Here is a 13,924-nt window from a genome sequence, read left to right as displayed (position 1 = left end):
TGTATGTAACTCAGAGCTGGGGGGGAACCCCCCCTCCCCGTGCTCCTTCCATGCGGTGAGGAAAACAGAAGGCACCTTGCTGTTTTTCCTTTTCTGCAATGATATTCTTAAACTCATCTTTCCACGCTCAGCATAACTATATACCGTATGTATATGCAGCTATAACACAGAGCAAGCTTTTATAGTTACTAACAGAAGAGCTAGAAAAAGGTGTTATTGCACTTATTTTTCATGGAAGGTGTATAGGTAAAGCGTGTTTCCAAAAAAAAAAAAAAAAAAAAGCAAGAAAAAAGCCTCAAAATGGTTATGAAAGAGTGTAAATATTATTGTTGCCACGTTGCAGATGCAGGAATTGAGGTGAAAGGTTTAGTAGTTCATTCAAAACCAAAGCACTGAGTGTTGAACCAGCAGTAAAACTGTTCTGCCCTGGGCCTGCTTTGGACTCTAAGGAGGTCAAAACCCCTCCATCTCTTAATTCATTTTCCTTTAAATCTTATTCATCAGAGTTGCACGCTGGGTAAGGTGGCAGTGCTGTTTGTATCCAACTGTATGAATGACGGATACATACGTAGACCCTGCTGTGTAGATGCTGCCTGTTTCTGTCCTGATTACTCACTGCGCTACATGACTGCACCGCCGCAGCTGCTGCCTGTTGGAGGCCCTGGTCTTTGTCTGAGGACGGTGTTCCAGGAGCAGGCCGGGGCTTCCTGCAAAGTGCACAGTGAAGCCTCAGATGGTTTTCAGTTCGGTGCCCAAAGCAAAATAAATAAATAGCAAATAGCATTTTAGTGTGACCGTATTTTAAGAGAAATTTGACTTAACCATCTAGTTCAGCCTGAAACGTGCTCTCAGGCACTTTTGATAGAAACAATGGGGATTTGGAAATGAGAAGTTCGATCGGGATGGCTCTGTTTTATTCCCAAGTGCGGGGGGACGAGTGACGGCCTTCCGTCCTGTATGTGTTACTGTATAGTTGATCATGGCAGCTCCCTGAAATGGGGGAAAGGAGCTGTCAGAGCAGCTGTCTCAACCCAGCTTTCTGAGCTCTCCAGAGAGCCTTGGAGCGGCGGTTCCCGGGCCGCCGGAGCTGAACGCCTCGCCGTCTGTCTGCTGAAGCCCCTGGGGCCGTGGAGCAGCTCCCCTGGGGAAGGAGCGGCGGCCCAGCCGCGGGGGCAGGCGCCGGGCAGGGCGCAGCCCACCCTCGCGGGGTGGCTCTGCGGCCCCTCTTCTGTCCTCGCGCAGCCACTTCAGCAAGGGCTTGTTGCAGAACTGTCACAAGTTTGGACGTTTGAAACCTTTTTCCTCTTTATTTTTTAAAATAGGCTGAACACAGCCAGCATCTTTGATCCAAGTCCGGGACCGGTTTGGGATTATCGAAGTCTGGGTATGTTTGCAGCTAGCAAACTCTGCTAGTGCAGTCACTGCAGGCGCCGCGATGCGCCTGTGCTGAGCGCTTTGGTGGTGTCCTGGCTTTTTGGGGGCTTTTTGCTTGAAGGAAAAGTCTGATGGGATAGAGGGAGAGGAAATACATCGTGGGAGCCAAAGGGGGGGACTTTTCTTTGGTGAGTGTTCAATATTCTTGAAGAAATTAGGGAGCAGGGGAAGCGACAGGCTTTGTGTGGGGAGAGTGATAGGGAAAGAAGGACTCGGAAACGGCACTGAGCCCATGAGCACTCTCTTTCCGTGGGGGTCTCCTCACGTACGTATGGCACTGAGGTGGTCCGCACAGAGGTCTTCTAACCTCCCCTTCAGAGCCCGGCGGGTGCGCGGTCCCCCCCGAGCCCCGCTGAAGGCTGTGGCACCGCTCCGCGCCGTGGGGCCAGCGGCCAAGGCTCCCGAGGGGCAAAAGGTGACCGACGTGCCCGCACGGCCTCCCTCCGCCCGCCTAACTAAGGGCCGTGCCTTAGTGTAGAGAGGGGTGGTCTGGACTTCCTCCTCCAGTTTTCTTTATTTTTAATTATTACGCTGTGATTACTGGCTCTAATCCAGCGCTTGAGGAGCTAGAGCTTCAGCTTGTAATAAGGAGAGCAGCACAGAATATGAAACAAAAGCAAGACAGAATATCAGGGCGGCAAATCAGGGTGCTCTGGCAGCACTTAGAGCTGGATGTCTGGCGGTTTTTATTTGACGTAGCTAGAAACGTGGATTGCTTTTGGCTGCTTGGGTGTAGGCTTCCAGTTGCAACTTCATTGATTCCCCCTCCCCCCCCTCCCCCCCCAGGTTACCCTGCCTTGCTTTGGAAAACACATTCGGAAACCTGGCTTATTCCAGATAAACAAATTCCTTAGAAGCTCAGGGTCAGATTTCCAACAATAAGAGTTCAGCTCCCTTTCTGGTACCTGAGTAAGACCTAGGTTTTGAAGTGCTAGGCAATTCCTATGTAACACAAAGGAGCAGTTTTCCAAAGCCCAGAAAACCCAGCTATTGAGGGATCCTTTGCTCTTTTGAAGAATCTGGCCCCAGGTCTGGTTGCAGAACCCATCAGCTGGGCACAAAGTACGTTTTCATGCCAGCTGCTGCGCAAAAGGCACCCGTGAGCAGCCGCGATGGCACGGTGGTAGCAGAGGCGCCGGAGGCACGCTTGCGGCGAGGAGCGCCGTCGCGGTCGCTTGCCCGGGTGCGTCGCGAGGGACGGCGGCGTTGGTTGGCACGCCGCAGCAGCCTGGCTCTGCCTGGAGCCACTCACCAGAGAGCGTTTCTTGCAATCTTGCAACTTGCAATCATAAAATACAAGAAAAAGCCCAGCCATTTAAAATCTGAATACTTGCACCACGCGTCTCAGTACTGCTCATCCACGGCCATGCTGGCTTCTAACTTCCCCATTTTATTAAACTATTAAGTTGGGGGTTTTTATTGCTCCCAGTTTAACACTTGTAATAAAAAGTTAGAGTTAAAAGCCTCTGTGGGTACTGGAACTTGCAGCTGTGATTGCTCTTGATGGAAATAAAGACAAACTCAGCTTTCAGAGCTTGCCTCTGTCAGGTGGCAGCGTTGAACCCGAGGGAGCCGGCGGGAGAGCAGCCGGGAAGGGACTGCAGCCGCCGGAGGGGCAGCAGGAGAGGGGAGAGATGGTGGCAGCAGGCGAGAAACATTTCTTAGGTGTTTGTGGAGCGGCTACAGTTGCAATATAGAAATGCCTCAGACTGTGGAAATCTTCGTAAGCCTCTCTCGGTTTTAATACAGTGCATATTAAAGCATGTCAGCAGCGTTCAGTAGTAGTGGCTTAAACCTCATCTACGTAGGAGACATGCGGTAAGTTTGCCGTTCCCGTGGAGTTCTCCGGTGTAGACAGGTCAGGATCACTGCGTCTCCAGGAGGGCAGCCACAGTGGGAGGTCGCGCATTGCTGCCGTCCAGGCAAAGGGCTATTCCGGACCTGCAAGTGGCCACCTGACCGCTGGAGTGGGCGATCCAAAGCCGAACGCTAGTCACGTCCGTGCCAGGTCCCCCCTCAGCTGGAAACGCTGTGTGTCCTGGTTGTACTGGCACAAATGAGCAGGTGGGTTGAGGCTGCTTCTAGGACAGGTCTTCAAAGGGCTCTTGGTTTCTCTTAATTATCACTGGCTAAAAGGTGTCTTTTTATCCTGTGAAAATTAAAGAACTGTTTCAGTAAAATAACTTTCAATAAAAATAAGCCAACTTCTTTTATATCCAGCTATCCAAACCCCAGTAATTCTCTTTAATGCAGAAAAATTATATTGTAAAAATGTATAAAATAATCCATTTAAACATGAATTTCTCTGCTGGAAATAAGTCTTTTCATTAGAAAAAACACTTTGATGGAAACTCTGATATAATGATCTAAAGCTTTCTGCCTTAATTGAAACTCTTTACACTGCATTTTTCTTTGTATAAGGATACATGGGAGTCTGAGTATAACATGTGGGAGGAAGCTATATCCGTATTTTCAATTATCAAAGTTGAAATCAAAGTTACCAGACTGGACTGCAGGAGTCAGTCCTGGGACGAAAGGAGCTGCCAGGAGTTGTGGGTCGTGCATAGGGTCTGGTGGTGTGCCCAGAGTTACGTGGGCAAACGGGTCAGCCCAACCAGGTGCGTTTTCAGAAAAGCTCCGCAGATTGCCATTTCCAGTGATATGACTGAGTTAAATTTAGCTCCACTGATTTTGCTGAAATTTTCTTGAATATGACAGTACTGAAATTAGATGATAAGCTGTGGAGGTTGCTGGGTCTGAATAACCTTTGATGCCATCCATCTTTCCTCAGTTCTCCCATCTCTTCTTTATATTATGTGAATATGAGGCAATGTTTTTTAATTAATTGAAGGTTTGTCAGATATCCAAAGCTTACCTGAAGCCGAAGCCGGCACGAGCAGGCAGCAGGAGGCAGCAGGAGGCAGCGCGGGGTGACTCTTAGAGCAGCAGCGCGTCCCAGGGAAATGGGATGGCGCGTATCAGATTGCAGCACTAACAGCTGCCCTATAAACCTTGCTGCAGCAGTTTAGGAAACGGCTGTGCGCCCAGCTGCCCCCTCTCCTGAAGGCTGCTGCAGCTGCAGCCAGGCGGCAGGAGGAAGCACGCGTCCTCTGCTCGGCCGTCCCAGGTTAGTCCCGCGTTTTAGAGCCTTCCTTTTCTGTGGTGGTCTGTGCTGAGACACCAGGCCCTGACCCGGAGTGGCTGAGGTCCACGTTCCCTCCGCTGTTCCTGGAAACCGGAGGCGAGGACCCATGTGGGGTGGAGAGCCGTGGGCGGAGCAGCGATCTGTGGTGTTGGGTGTCCAGGGGAGTGGGGACCTTTCATACCCCTATGGCAGTGGGATGCTGGGCAGGAGCCACTGCTCAGACTCATTCAATATTTGGGTTTCTCTCTGTGCATTTCTATCCATTTTGAATATAGATGATCATCTAACTCCTACGAGCTGGTGTTCAGGGAACAAGCAGATGGGTTAAAAATTGCTGTCTTTTTACAATGCCATTCTATTAATTGATCCAATCTGCATACAAACTAACAGCTTTCAGAAGGAAGAAAAAAGTGCATTACCATGGCCAATATTTAGCTATACAGCAGTATGAGTGTCTCACTTAAAAGCAATGAATCAAGCATACCTCTGGTGGGGGAGGAAAACCATCACGGAGAATGAGAACAGGACAGAAGTGACCAACTATTTTGGTGTGACCCAGTGAGAAGTTAAACAGAATTACTCTGGTGTAGGGAAAGGGAGAGGGGAAGATGCCTTTATGATTGCACTAATCAACCTCACTGGCTGTTTATATTTCTCCAGGGTTAGAATTGGGGGGGGGGGGGGGGGGAAACTGATTCTTATGAATATTTAATATATACATTTTTTAAATGTTTAATCAACTCAGTGAATTAAGGAGACTTGCAATGAACAGATGAAGTATTAGACTCTGTGGAGTGAAGACAAGCATTTAAATTAAGAAAACAGCATGATGAGATTGTGCAAGCTGAGTCCAAGAACCCTTGATCTAAAGATTTAATGGATGGAAGGGAAGACGAGCAGGAATACATAAAAAGATCCCATTAGTGCCCCGAGGTTATCTGAGGAAAAAGGACTTTCAGTGTGAGAAATTCATTTGAAAATGTTTACTTTTCATCCAAATTTTTCAGGAGGAACCCTTTGGCAAAGTGCAGAAAGAACAGGAGACAGAAAAATAAAAGCAGGGACAGAAGACACAATATATTAGAGGCACTTTGCCAGGATTTTTTCATAGTCCTGGACAGTATAGCTTTCTGCCTTTTGTAGAGGGAGATCAAAGGTATAGGGGAAGCATAGCCTAATGAAAGGCATCTGGGCCTTGGGATAAAAGGAGTGAGCGTCTGAAAAAGGATGACAAGTGTGTAGTTATTCCATCTGCCAGATCTAACACGGAGTTAGAGAAACAAGAACACAACTCACAACCATCCACCTCCCTTGCACCGTTGGACTTGAAGAGCTGTAGCAGCAGGAGGACACCCGTAGCTACGATGTTAACCTCGCAGGGGAATAAAAATGCTGCTGTTGGCATTATTGAAAGAAAATGGCTACAACTTATAATGAGCGTGCTATTTCAAGAATGAAGGTGACCAGGTTTTTGACTGAAAACTAACTGAAATGCAGAGTGCTTCATGGAAGGCAAAAAGTTTCTAATTTCTGTCTGTCTTATAAAATACAGGTTTGATTATTAATGTAGATTTCTGCGGCTACCATATCAAAGCATTCCTACACTTGTGAGTTATACAGAAAGAGATCTGAAAGGTCATTTTCAAAAAACTGGGACATCTTTTTGTGTGTATCATTTTTAAATAGTATTACTGATTTCAGTGAAGCTGAAATCTTGAGTATTAGCTGTGAGAACCTGTATTACTCTTTCAGTGGTATATAAGAAAGTCCACAAACAGGGAATACAGGTGCTACCATAGCTGGCCAGATCACTGAACGAGGCTGGCCAGTCTCTAGCAGCAGACCAATACTTCTTTTAGAAACTCTCAGAAAATCTCAGTGTTGAGAGTGGTTAAGGATGTCTGGATTCTAATACACAGTAGAGAACTGATGGTTTTGCAATTCGTCTTTTACGGAAGATTAGAAGGAAAGTTTGCTGATTTGCCTTGTGATCCATGACCATAACTCAGCTTGTAAAACCATCATCTCTTGTTCTCATTGCCACTGTCAGCACAAAGCTGCATGGGTCAGCTCTGCTGCGCAGAATAGTCCTGGCACAGCTCTGTGCTTCTCAGCACTCGTTTTCATAGGATCACTCTTAATAAGAAAACATGAAAAGAACCTCTTCACCTCTTCCGTTCCCTGTGTGTCTGTGTGTGGTGTGCTGTCTGCACCCTTGTTTACTTCTCTGGAGTGCCTCATCTTCTCTTCATGTTCCTTCCTTTATTCCACTTTCCTCCTTTTATTGATATTTTCTCCTTTTATTGATATTTTTTCATCCCTGCTTGAAACATTTCACTTTTTCCTCATCTCTTGTGTGGTAGGGACTAGGCCTTAATGTTCAAGGTGAAGAGATGCCTTCAGGCCCTGCAGTGGCCAAGGAGCATTTCAGTATTACTTCTTGGACTATTATTGGAACAACTTGATATTTCTCTACATTATCTGCTGCTGCACCACTGTGCAGCAATGTCCTGTTGGCCTACTGTTTCTGCTAAGTGCCATTCTATCAGAGCCAGCAGGTTATGTGAATAAGCTAAGATATTATTTGCTCTGCATATGGCCTTATATTTTTAATCTAATTTTTATCTACTGTTTTGTTAACTGATCACTCACTGTTAAGCTGGTCTGGAATTTCTGTACACCATCAGTAATCTAAATAATTTTATTATATTCAGTCTTTCAAAGATACTGTTTAGACATACCTACATTTCATTAATGCATAGCTTAAATAATTGGTACACTTAGTGAACATACTAAAATCATAATAATTTTTGGATTAGCTCATTCAGCACTTTACCATCTTGAACATCGAATACTTGTTCTTTCTTTCTTTGCTGTCTCTTAAATTGTCCATTTTTTTTTAATGCAAGGGGAAGGACCAGGTGGTGCAGAATTAGCACAAGTCACATGGTTGCCATCCAGATGAGTCGCTTCCTGGCAGAAGAGAATGATAAGCAATGCTAAAGGGGTACATCAGGATTCCCTGCTGGCTTAAGGGACCTATTTTGTGATGTTCATGCTGTAGCTCATTGAAGGATCCTCAGCATGCAGCTGCATCTTGTAATGAATCTCTTCCCTGCTCTCACGCTCCTTCCTGTGCTTGCTTACTTTCCACAAACATTCCAGTAAATGATGGGATGTTTGCTCAAATTTTGTGAGAATGTTTTCAGGGAGACATCTTCTCAACTCATAACCAGGAGCATTCACTATGGAGAACACTTGAGATGCCAGCTTATCACAGTTTTTGCAGAAAACTTCTCTGGGAACTGGGCATAATTTGTGTGGGACATACAAAACAAAGTCAGGACACTAACTCATGACTCGGCTTTCAGATATTCCCTTGGAGAACCTTACCAAAATATTTCGCTTTTTGAGGTAGAAGCGAAGGAGGTTGTGGAGAGGTCGAAACAGCAGTTTTGTTACTCCTATCTTCCAGTCCACTCTTCGTTCCTTTCCCTTTGGTCTGTAATATCCCACTAGACCAATTAGACACAACAGCACAGTTGGACTTAAAGGACTAATTGGCAGCATGAATGCCCCAAGCCCAGCTGAGAGGTTCGTGTATGGCTCCTATCCCAGAAGATGGAGAATTAGGAAAATCGTGTCTCCAGCATGGTGTCCTGTTTCTGCTGTCTTCATATAGGTAGTGCTCAGGGCCTGTCTTACATGAGAGCAGACTGCAGCATAGGCTCTGACTGCATGCTAGCCTAAAATGCTCTACCAGTTTTAAGAGTAAGCATCAGCAATAATTATTTTGTTTGTTCCCAAACAACCCTTCAAACAGAAAACATTAAAGAATAAAACTACTTCTCCTAGATGAGGAAAAAATGATAGCGAAGCATAATAATGAAATGGCAAAGTCCCCTGAGGAGCAGTAGGTCTCCACAGGTCACTATGGCCTGTATACAGTTGAATAGGATGCACTGGAGTATCCCCATACAAGTATTTAGGCTCCTCACTTGTCATGACTAAGAGGTCCAAAAAGCACCATCTGTCTCCACCATGCGTGGTGTGCCCCACAGCAAGTGGCAGTGAGCGTGGCCGAGTTCATTCACAAAGGTGCATGTCAAAGACTTGGGGCAGGGCGAGTCTGGCCATCTGTGGTCTGCAGACCCTACATCTGAAAGCATTTCTCTGGCTGCTGCTCTTCTCCTCTGGGTCATCCTGGGGATGAGGGGAGCTGGTGAGCATGGTCAGGCCCATGTACAGCTTCTGTTACCTTTAGTTGCTCTTGTAAATACAACATTTTGAAAGGTATTTCCTTACGCATCCCACAGTCTTATTTCCCTTCTTTAAGAGGAAGGGGAAGATGTTCTGTAACATCATCAGTACTCACAGTGCCATATTATTTTAAAAAAAACAAAAACACAAAAAACCTACAGCTAGATTAAGGAGCAAATTGATTTCTTTTTTTTTTTTCCCCTTGGAGTAGAGGAGTGCCTGGAAAATCAGGGAACAAATGTTCTATGCAAAACAAAAGCAAAATGTTTTCTAATCCTAGATGACGTTTCAGAATCCTGAGTGTGCAATGCTTTTCTCTCTGCTGACCATAACTCATTTTTGTTATATAAATCCACCATTTTGCTGACCATTTCAAAACTCATAAGAAATTATCTGCTACGGTCCTTTTTTGTTGCACATTTATTCTGCGTTCCCGTATCTGCTCTGGTGTAATCTCTGAATAACACCTGTTGGCTTGAGATGGTATTTTCCCTTTTTTGCTTTCGTATTTTTCTATTTGTCTTATTTTCATGCAATTGCTTTGTTCTGTGGGATCTTAAACAAGATAAGCTGTTGCTAAGAAGTTGTTTTGAAAACGTCTTTGCTTTTCTGGCCTAAAAGACAGCGGTAAAACATCAATTAAAGATCTGCCGTATGGTTCCTCTAAGATACTCCTCGTTCTCACGCACGCTGGCACAATCGCGCACCTGAAGAAGCCACATGCTGAAAACTTCTCAGTGGCTGGAGGCTATATCTCTTCTGCAGAGAAAAAACAGCCTTTGGAAGTGGCTGCAAACCTAGAGCACTCTGAAACATGCTCATTCCCCGTCTGTGTTGGTGCCCAGCGGACAGCCGGAGCGAGCCCACCCGGCAGCTCGTGTGCCCCGCGCGCTCGGGGCTGCCCAGCCTCCTCGGCCTCGTGGGACACGCCAGAGACAGCCTGGCCCTTAGCCTGGCTGCAGGGCTGCCCGAACAGGCACTGCACGTGGTGCCTGTCATCGATCTCTCGGATGAAAGGTATTGAGTGACTCCACAGGAGGTTTTTATAAAACTCGGCTGAACCAGGCCTAGCATCCAGCTTCAGCTCCTCTGTAGCGCTACGCAGGGGTCCTGGGCAGCTGGGTCTTTCCTCTGCAGCCGTGTCCATCCCGGGAAAGTTTTCCGAGGTTTGCTGCTGCTGAGTTCACTTACACAGGGCTTGTGAAGGTGCCCTTCACAGAGATTTCACGGACAGGTTGCTAAAGAGGGATGTGGTGGGCAGCAAAACTGCACCAAAGAATTTGGTCCTTCAACTGGCAATGTAAAGATGTTTTCATCTAAAGCTTTTTTACAAATAGCAGTATGGCCTTTTCTACTACATAGTTTTTATCACAGCCTTGCTAGCCTCACCAGCTCCCTGTTGTTCCAGATTTCCTCCACTAGCAAATAGTTTTGTTCCTCTTGTTGTGGGTTTTCTCCTCTTCCTCCATTCCCTCATTTTTGCCTCCCCTTTTCCCCATTCCAGTGCAATACAGTAATGAGAAGCTCTCATCAGGCTGAGATACAAAACCATAAGAGGAAGTCAGAAAACTGAAAGGTATAATTAAGCAAAGAAAACTCTCATCTGGACTCTTCCTCTCTCAGATACTTTGAATTAGTTTCATGTACAGTTTTGGCCACTAGAATCAGATCACCACGGAGCCGTTGCTGTTTGGATCTAAATCAGCAATTACAAGTTTTGGTCAGATAATCAAATGGCTGAAGCTCGGAAAAAAAAGCGAGATGGTCAACACATCGATTTGACCAGTTAAGTGGTTTGCTGTGAAACATTTCCACTGAGCAACTCTTCAAGGCATGGTGACAGGTGCAACGTGAAATCTGTTTTGTTTAAAATCACATTTTTTGGAAACTGAAAAATAAACCAGATGTTATAAACAAATCAGCCAACATCTCTGCAAATGTGACAAAGTCCACTCCTGGTTCCTCCTTCCTTAGCAATGTTGACTTCTGTTTGCTGTGATGTTTGCCACTGGAGAGCCTCTCAGATGCTGATGCTGATCATTATCCAGCTGTCAGTGCTATAGTCACTCTCACAAACAAAGTTGCCTCCTGCAAGTGGTGGTGTTTTTTTGATTGATTATGACCTTTTCCCTCTGAAAACCTGTGCTATTGCAATGCTGTGTGCTTTACTGTATTATTCAATGTAGCTTTGGGTATCCTTAAATAAGTATGAAATAGAGCTAATGTGGAATGAAGAGGTGAAGATACATGCATAACTCGGTATCACGGACAAAGTCTTGCACAGGTATGTTTAAATTAACACTGTGTGAGAGGATATGAGGTCTTTAAAATCAGTAATAGCATGAAGAAGGTATATAGAAAAAAATTCAGTGTTTCTCAAAAAAAACTTGGGGCCATCCCAGTGAATAATTATCAGGCAACAGTTTTAGGCAAACAGAGGAAGTATTTTTCACATAATACTTTATTCTGCAAGTTCTTCTCACAAGATGATATGAAGGTCTGTCGTATCCGGAATTAGACAAAATCATGGTGGATCAATAGCTGTTTAACACAGTCATGTGCATCTGACTTCTAGCTCAAAAAGCTGCTATAGTTTAATGCTGGAACCTGTGAGAATGCATTGCCCTGGTTTTATATTTTTTCCTGAATCAGGCTACTTGGCTAAGTAGACCGTGCCTGACCGTATGGCCGTTCTTGGGTTTTACTCATAGTGTGTTAATGTACAGAAGTTTGGAGTCTGGACCAGCGAGGGGACTGGTTCTCGTCTGAGGAGTGTGAGCCCCTCACTGAAATCAGCAGTGGTGGGGTGTAAGGCCCTTGGCTTTTGGAGAAAAAACTTGCGTGTTTGTGATACTGGGCCAGGTCCAGGGGAACTGAAGCCAGGGAAACCTATTTTGGATTGAGCCTTAGCCCTGGGCTTTCATTTGCATCTTTCTTTACTCGGAATATTTAGTGGCTTAAAAATCATTGTTACAAATAAAGTTGCTTTTAAAGCAATACATGGGCTTTGACCCTTTTTTTGACCATGGTTACTTTAGCTTTTATACAATTCTACTGGAATTGCCACTTCAATCTTTGGCTTTTGATTTAATAGACCCCTGTCAAAGTCTGCATAAAACTGATTTAAAATAACCATAGAAACAGGCAGAGTGTATTTTCTTAATCTTTCAGATTGATGTTTTATTTGTTTCTTTCTCATCTTTGTAAAAATTCAATAGAAGAACTTGAAATGCTGCATTTAAATGAAACAAAATCTAAAATAGAAAAAGAAAACAGGATAAAAGCAGACTGCTGTGCACTGAAGGTATGATTTTATGCAATGCAATTTAGCTAAGGCCCGTTCAAGGGGGAGCTTCGACAGCTTGCTGGGGCAAGCCCCGTGAGCTGGGCTGCCGTCAGAACCTGCGGAAATATCCTGCTCTTTTACAACTGGCAACTGTGAAACTTGGCACAAGCCCATGTAGAATGCTTAGATAAAAAATAAATCTTCTTCTTCTCCCCCTTCATAGGTAATCATGTTAATATGATAAATATTGAGAAGAACAAATAATCAGGTCTGTGGTGAAGATTCATTAGTAAGTACTGTTACCTCACCCATTTCATTCATAAAGCTGCATAAACCAGGTGCCTGGAATCTAAGCAGGTTTAAGTTTTTAACAGCAAATGCACTCAACTGCAGTAGATCTGTCTTTATGGTGGACCTTTATTTACATTTACTGAGGTGAAGTGCTTGTCTTTGGCCCTTTGAGCAGACGGGCTGGGTTCTCAGGTTCTGCTGGAACTAATGTAATGGCTGCAATATCAGCTTGTGCTAAGGTTAACGGTTTTTATTGAAGTGTTTGTGAAGAAGTTTCTCAAAGCTGGGGCTGACCTTTTTTAATTCTATGTACAGAGCTTATTACATCTGGAAATGACTGCCAAATATTTTTATATCTATTCATAAGCCAGGTTTTTACCTTTTTATTTTTATGTCTTAGCTTTCTGTTTTTCTTGAGTTTTCCTTCTAAGTGTTACACAGCTCATGTACTTGCAAAATACTTCACATGCGTTAAAAACAACAGCACTGGCAATTTTTCTTTAGGCGCTACCATACTTAAGATAATTCAGGGAGATGGTACCTTTGATCAAGTGGAACGGAAACGTCCATCTTACCCTCTGTTTCGTGAACACTGGTATAGCTCTGGAGCACTTCTAGCTGGGCTGATACACGCTGAATTGCGCTAGTGCTGCTAGGAAGAGATGCTCGTTCTGTCCATTCAGCTCACTCTAAGTATTTCTGCTGTTGAGCTTATTCTTTAAATACGGCCTCTCCAGTGCCTGAAAGAGAGAAGCTGCTCAGTTTCGTCCAGCCCGTGGATCTCGGGCTGCGCCGTCCTGGTACGCGGGCACCGCGACTCTGACGCTTGCTGCGGGGGCCCTGGCTGGAGGCAAAGCTGGTGGCAGACGAGCCCCGCAGCGAGCGGGTGCCGCGCCGCGCTGTAGCCACAGCCCCTGCGCCTCGTTTGCGGCTCCGCCGGGAAGCTGCGGTGTGAATACAGGCGCTGAACTCTTCCCCAGCTCAATCCCTCGGTTTCAGCCTGCCTCTGGTTCTGTCCTGCACGGGACCCTGTGTGCGTTAGCAGCGCGGGGTGTCACCGAGAAGCACCAGCTCCCGAGTCCCGGTAGTGAAGGACGCCTTGGTGCTTTCCCCTGTCGTAGTGGAGGCTGCTGGCCTGCACACGAGGGGTGCTGCGATTTTTACTGGATGCAGCGAGCATCGCTTCTTTGGCTTGAAAACAGCTAATGTATCCTTTCTTTTTAAGTATCCCTGTAATTTGGGGGGGGACAGAGGAAAAAACTTGAGTGGCTATATTTACATCTGGAACAGAGCTACCTTAGTTCTCTGAAAGCAGATTTTAATTGTGAGCAGCTACCCAAAGAAATACATAGCTGAGAAAAGAGGCAGGTGCCCAGCAAATATCAATTATCTCAGCCTCGTTCGCTTGAGCAGAGCTGCCGGTGTACTGCAGGCTTTGCTGCAGGATGCTGGCAGAGAAAGCGGGGGTTTCAGCAAAGGCATTAGTCACTTGTTGCACAGCAGTTGGT

General features: G+C 45.5%; 1 protein-coding gene across 1 annotated transcript in view; it reads left to right on the top strand.

The window, feature by feature from the left end:
• The first annotated feature begins 4,494 nt into the window (after positions 1-4,494).
• Positions 4,495-13,924, top strand: part of CLSTN2 (calsyntenin 2) — a 423,340-nt gene continuing 413,910 nt past the window's right edge. Inside the window, exon 1 of the mRNA XM_064516936.1 lies at positions 4,495-4,561. The gene's annotated coding sequence lies outside the window, so the exon portion shown is untranslated. The remainder of the gene's footprint in view (positions 4,562-13,924) is intronic.

Source organism: Dromaius novaehollandiae, chromosome 9 (assembly GCF_036370855.1).
Source record: "Dromaius novaehollandiae isolate bDroNov1 chromosome 9, bDroNov1.hap1, whole genome shotgun sequence".
Taxonomy (NCBI): domain Eukaryota; kingdom Metazoa; phylum Chordata; class Aves; order Casuariiformes; family Dromaiidae; genus Dromaius; species Dromaius novaehollandiae.
Note: the sequence above shows the minus strand (reverse complement) of the source record. Positions and strands in the feature narration are given on the sequence as shown.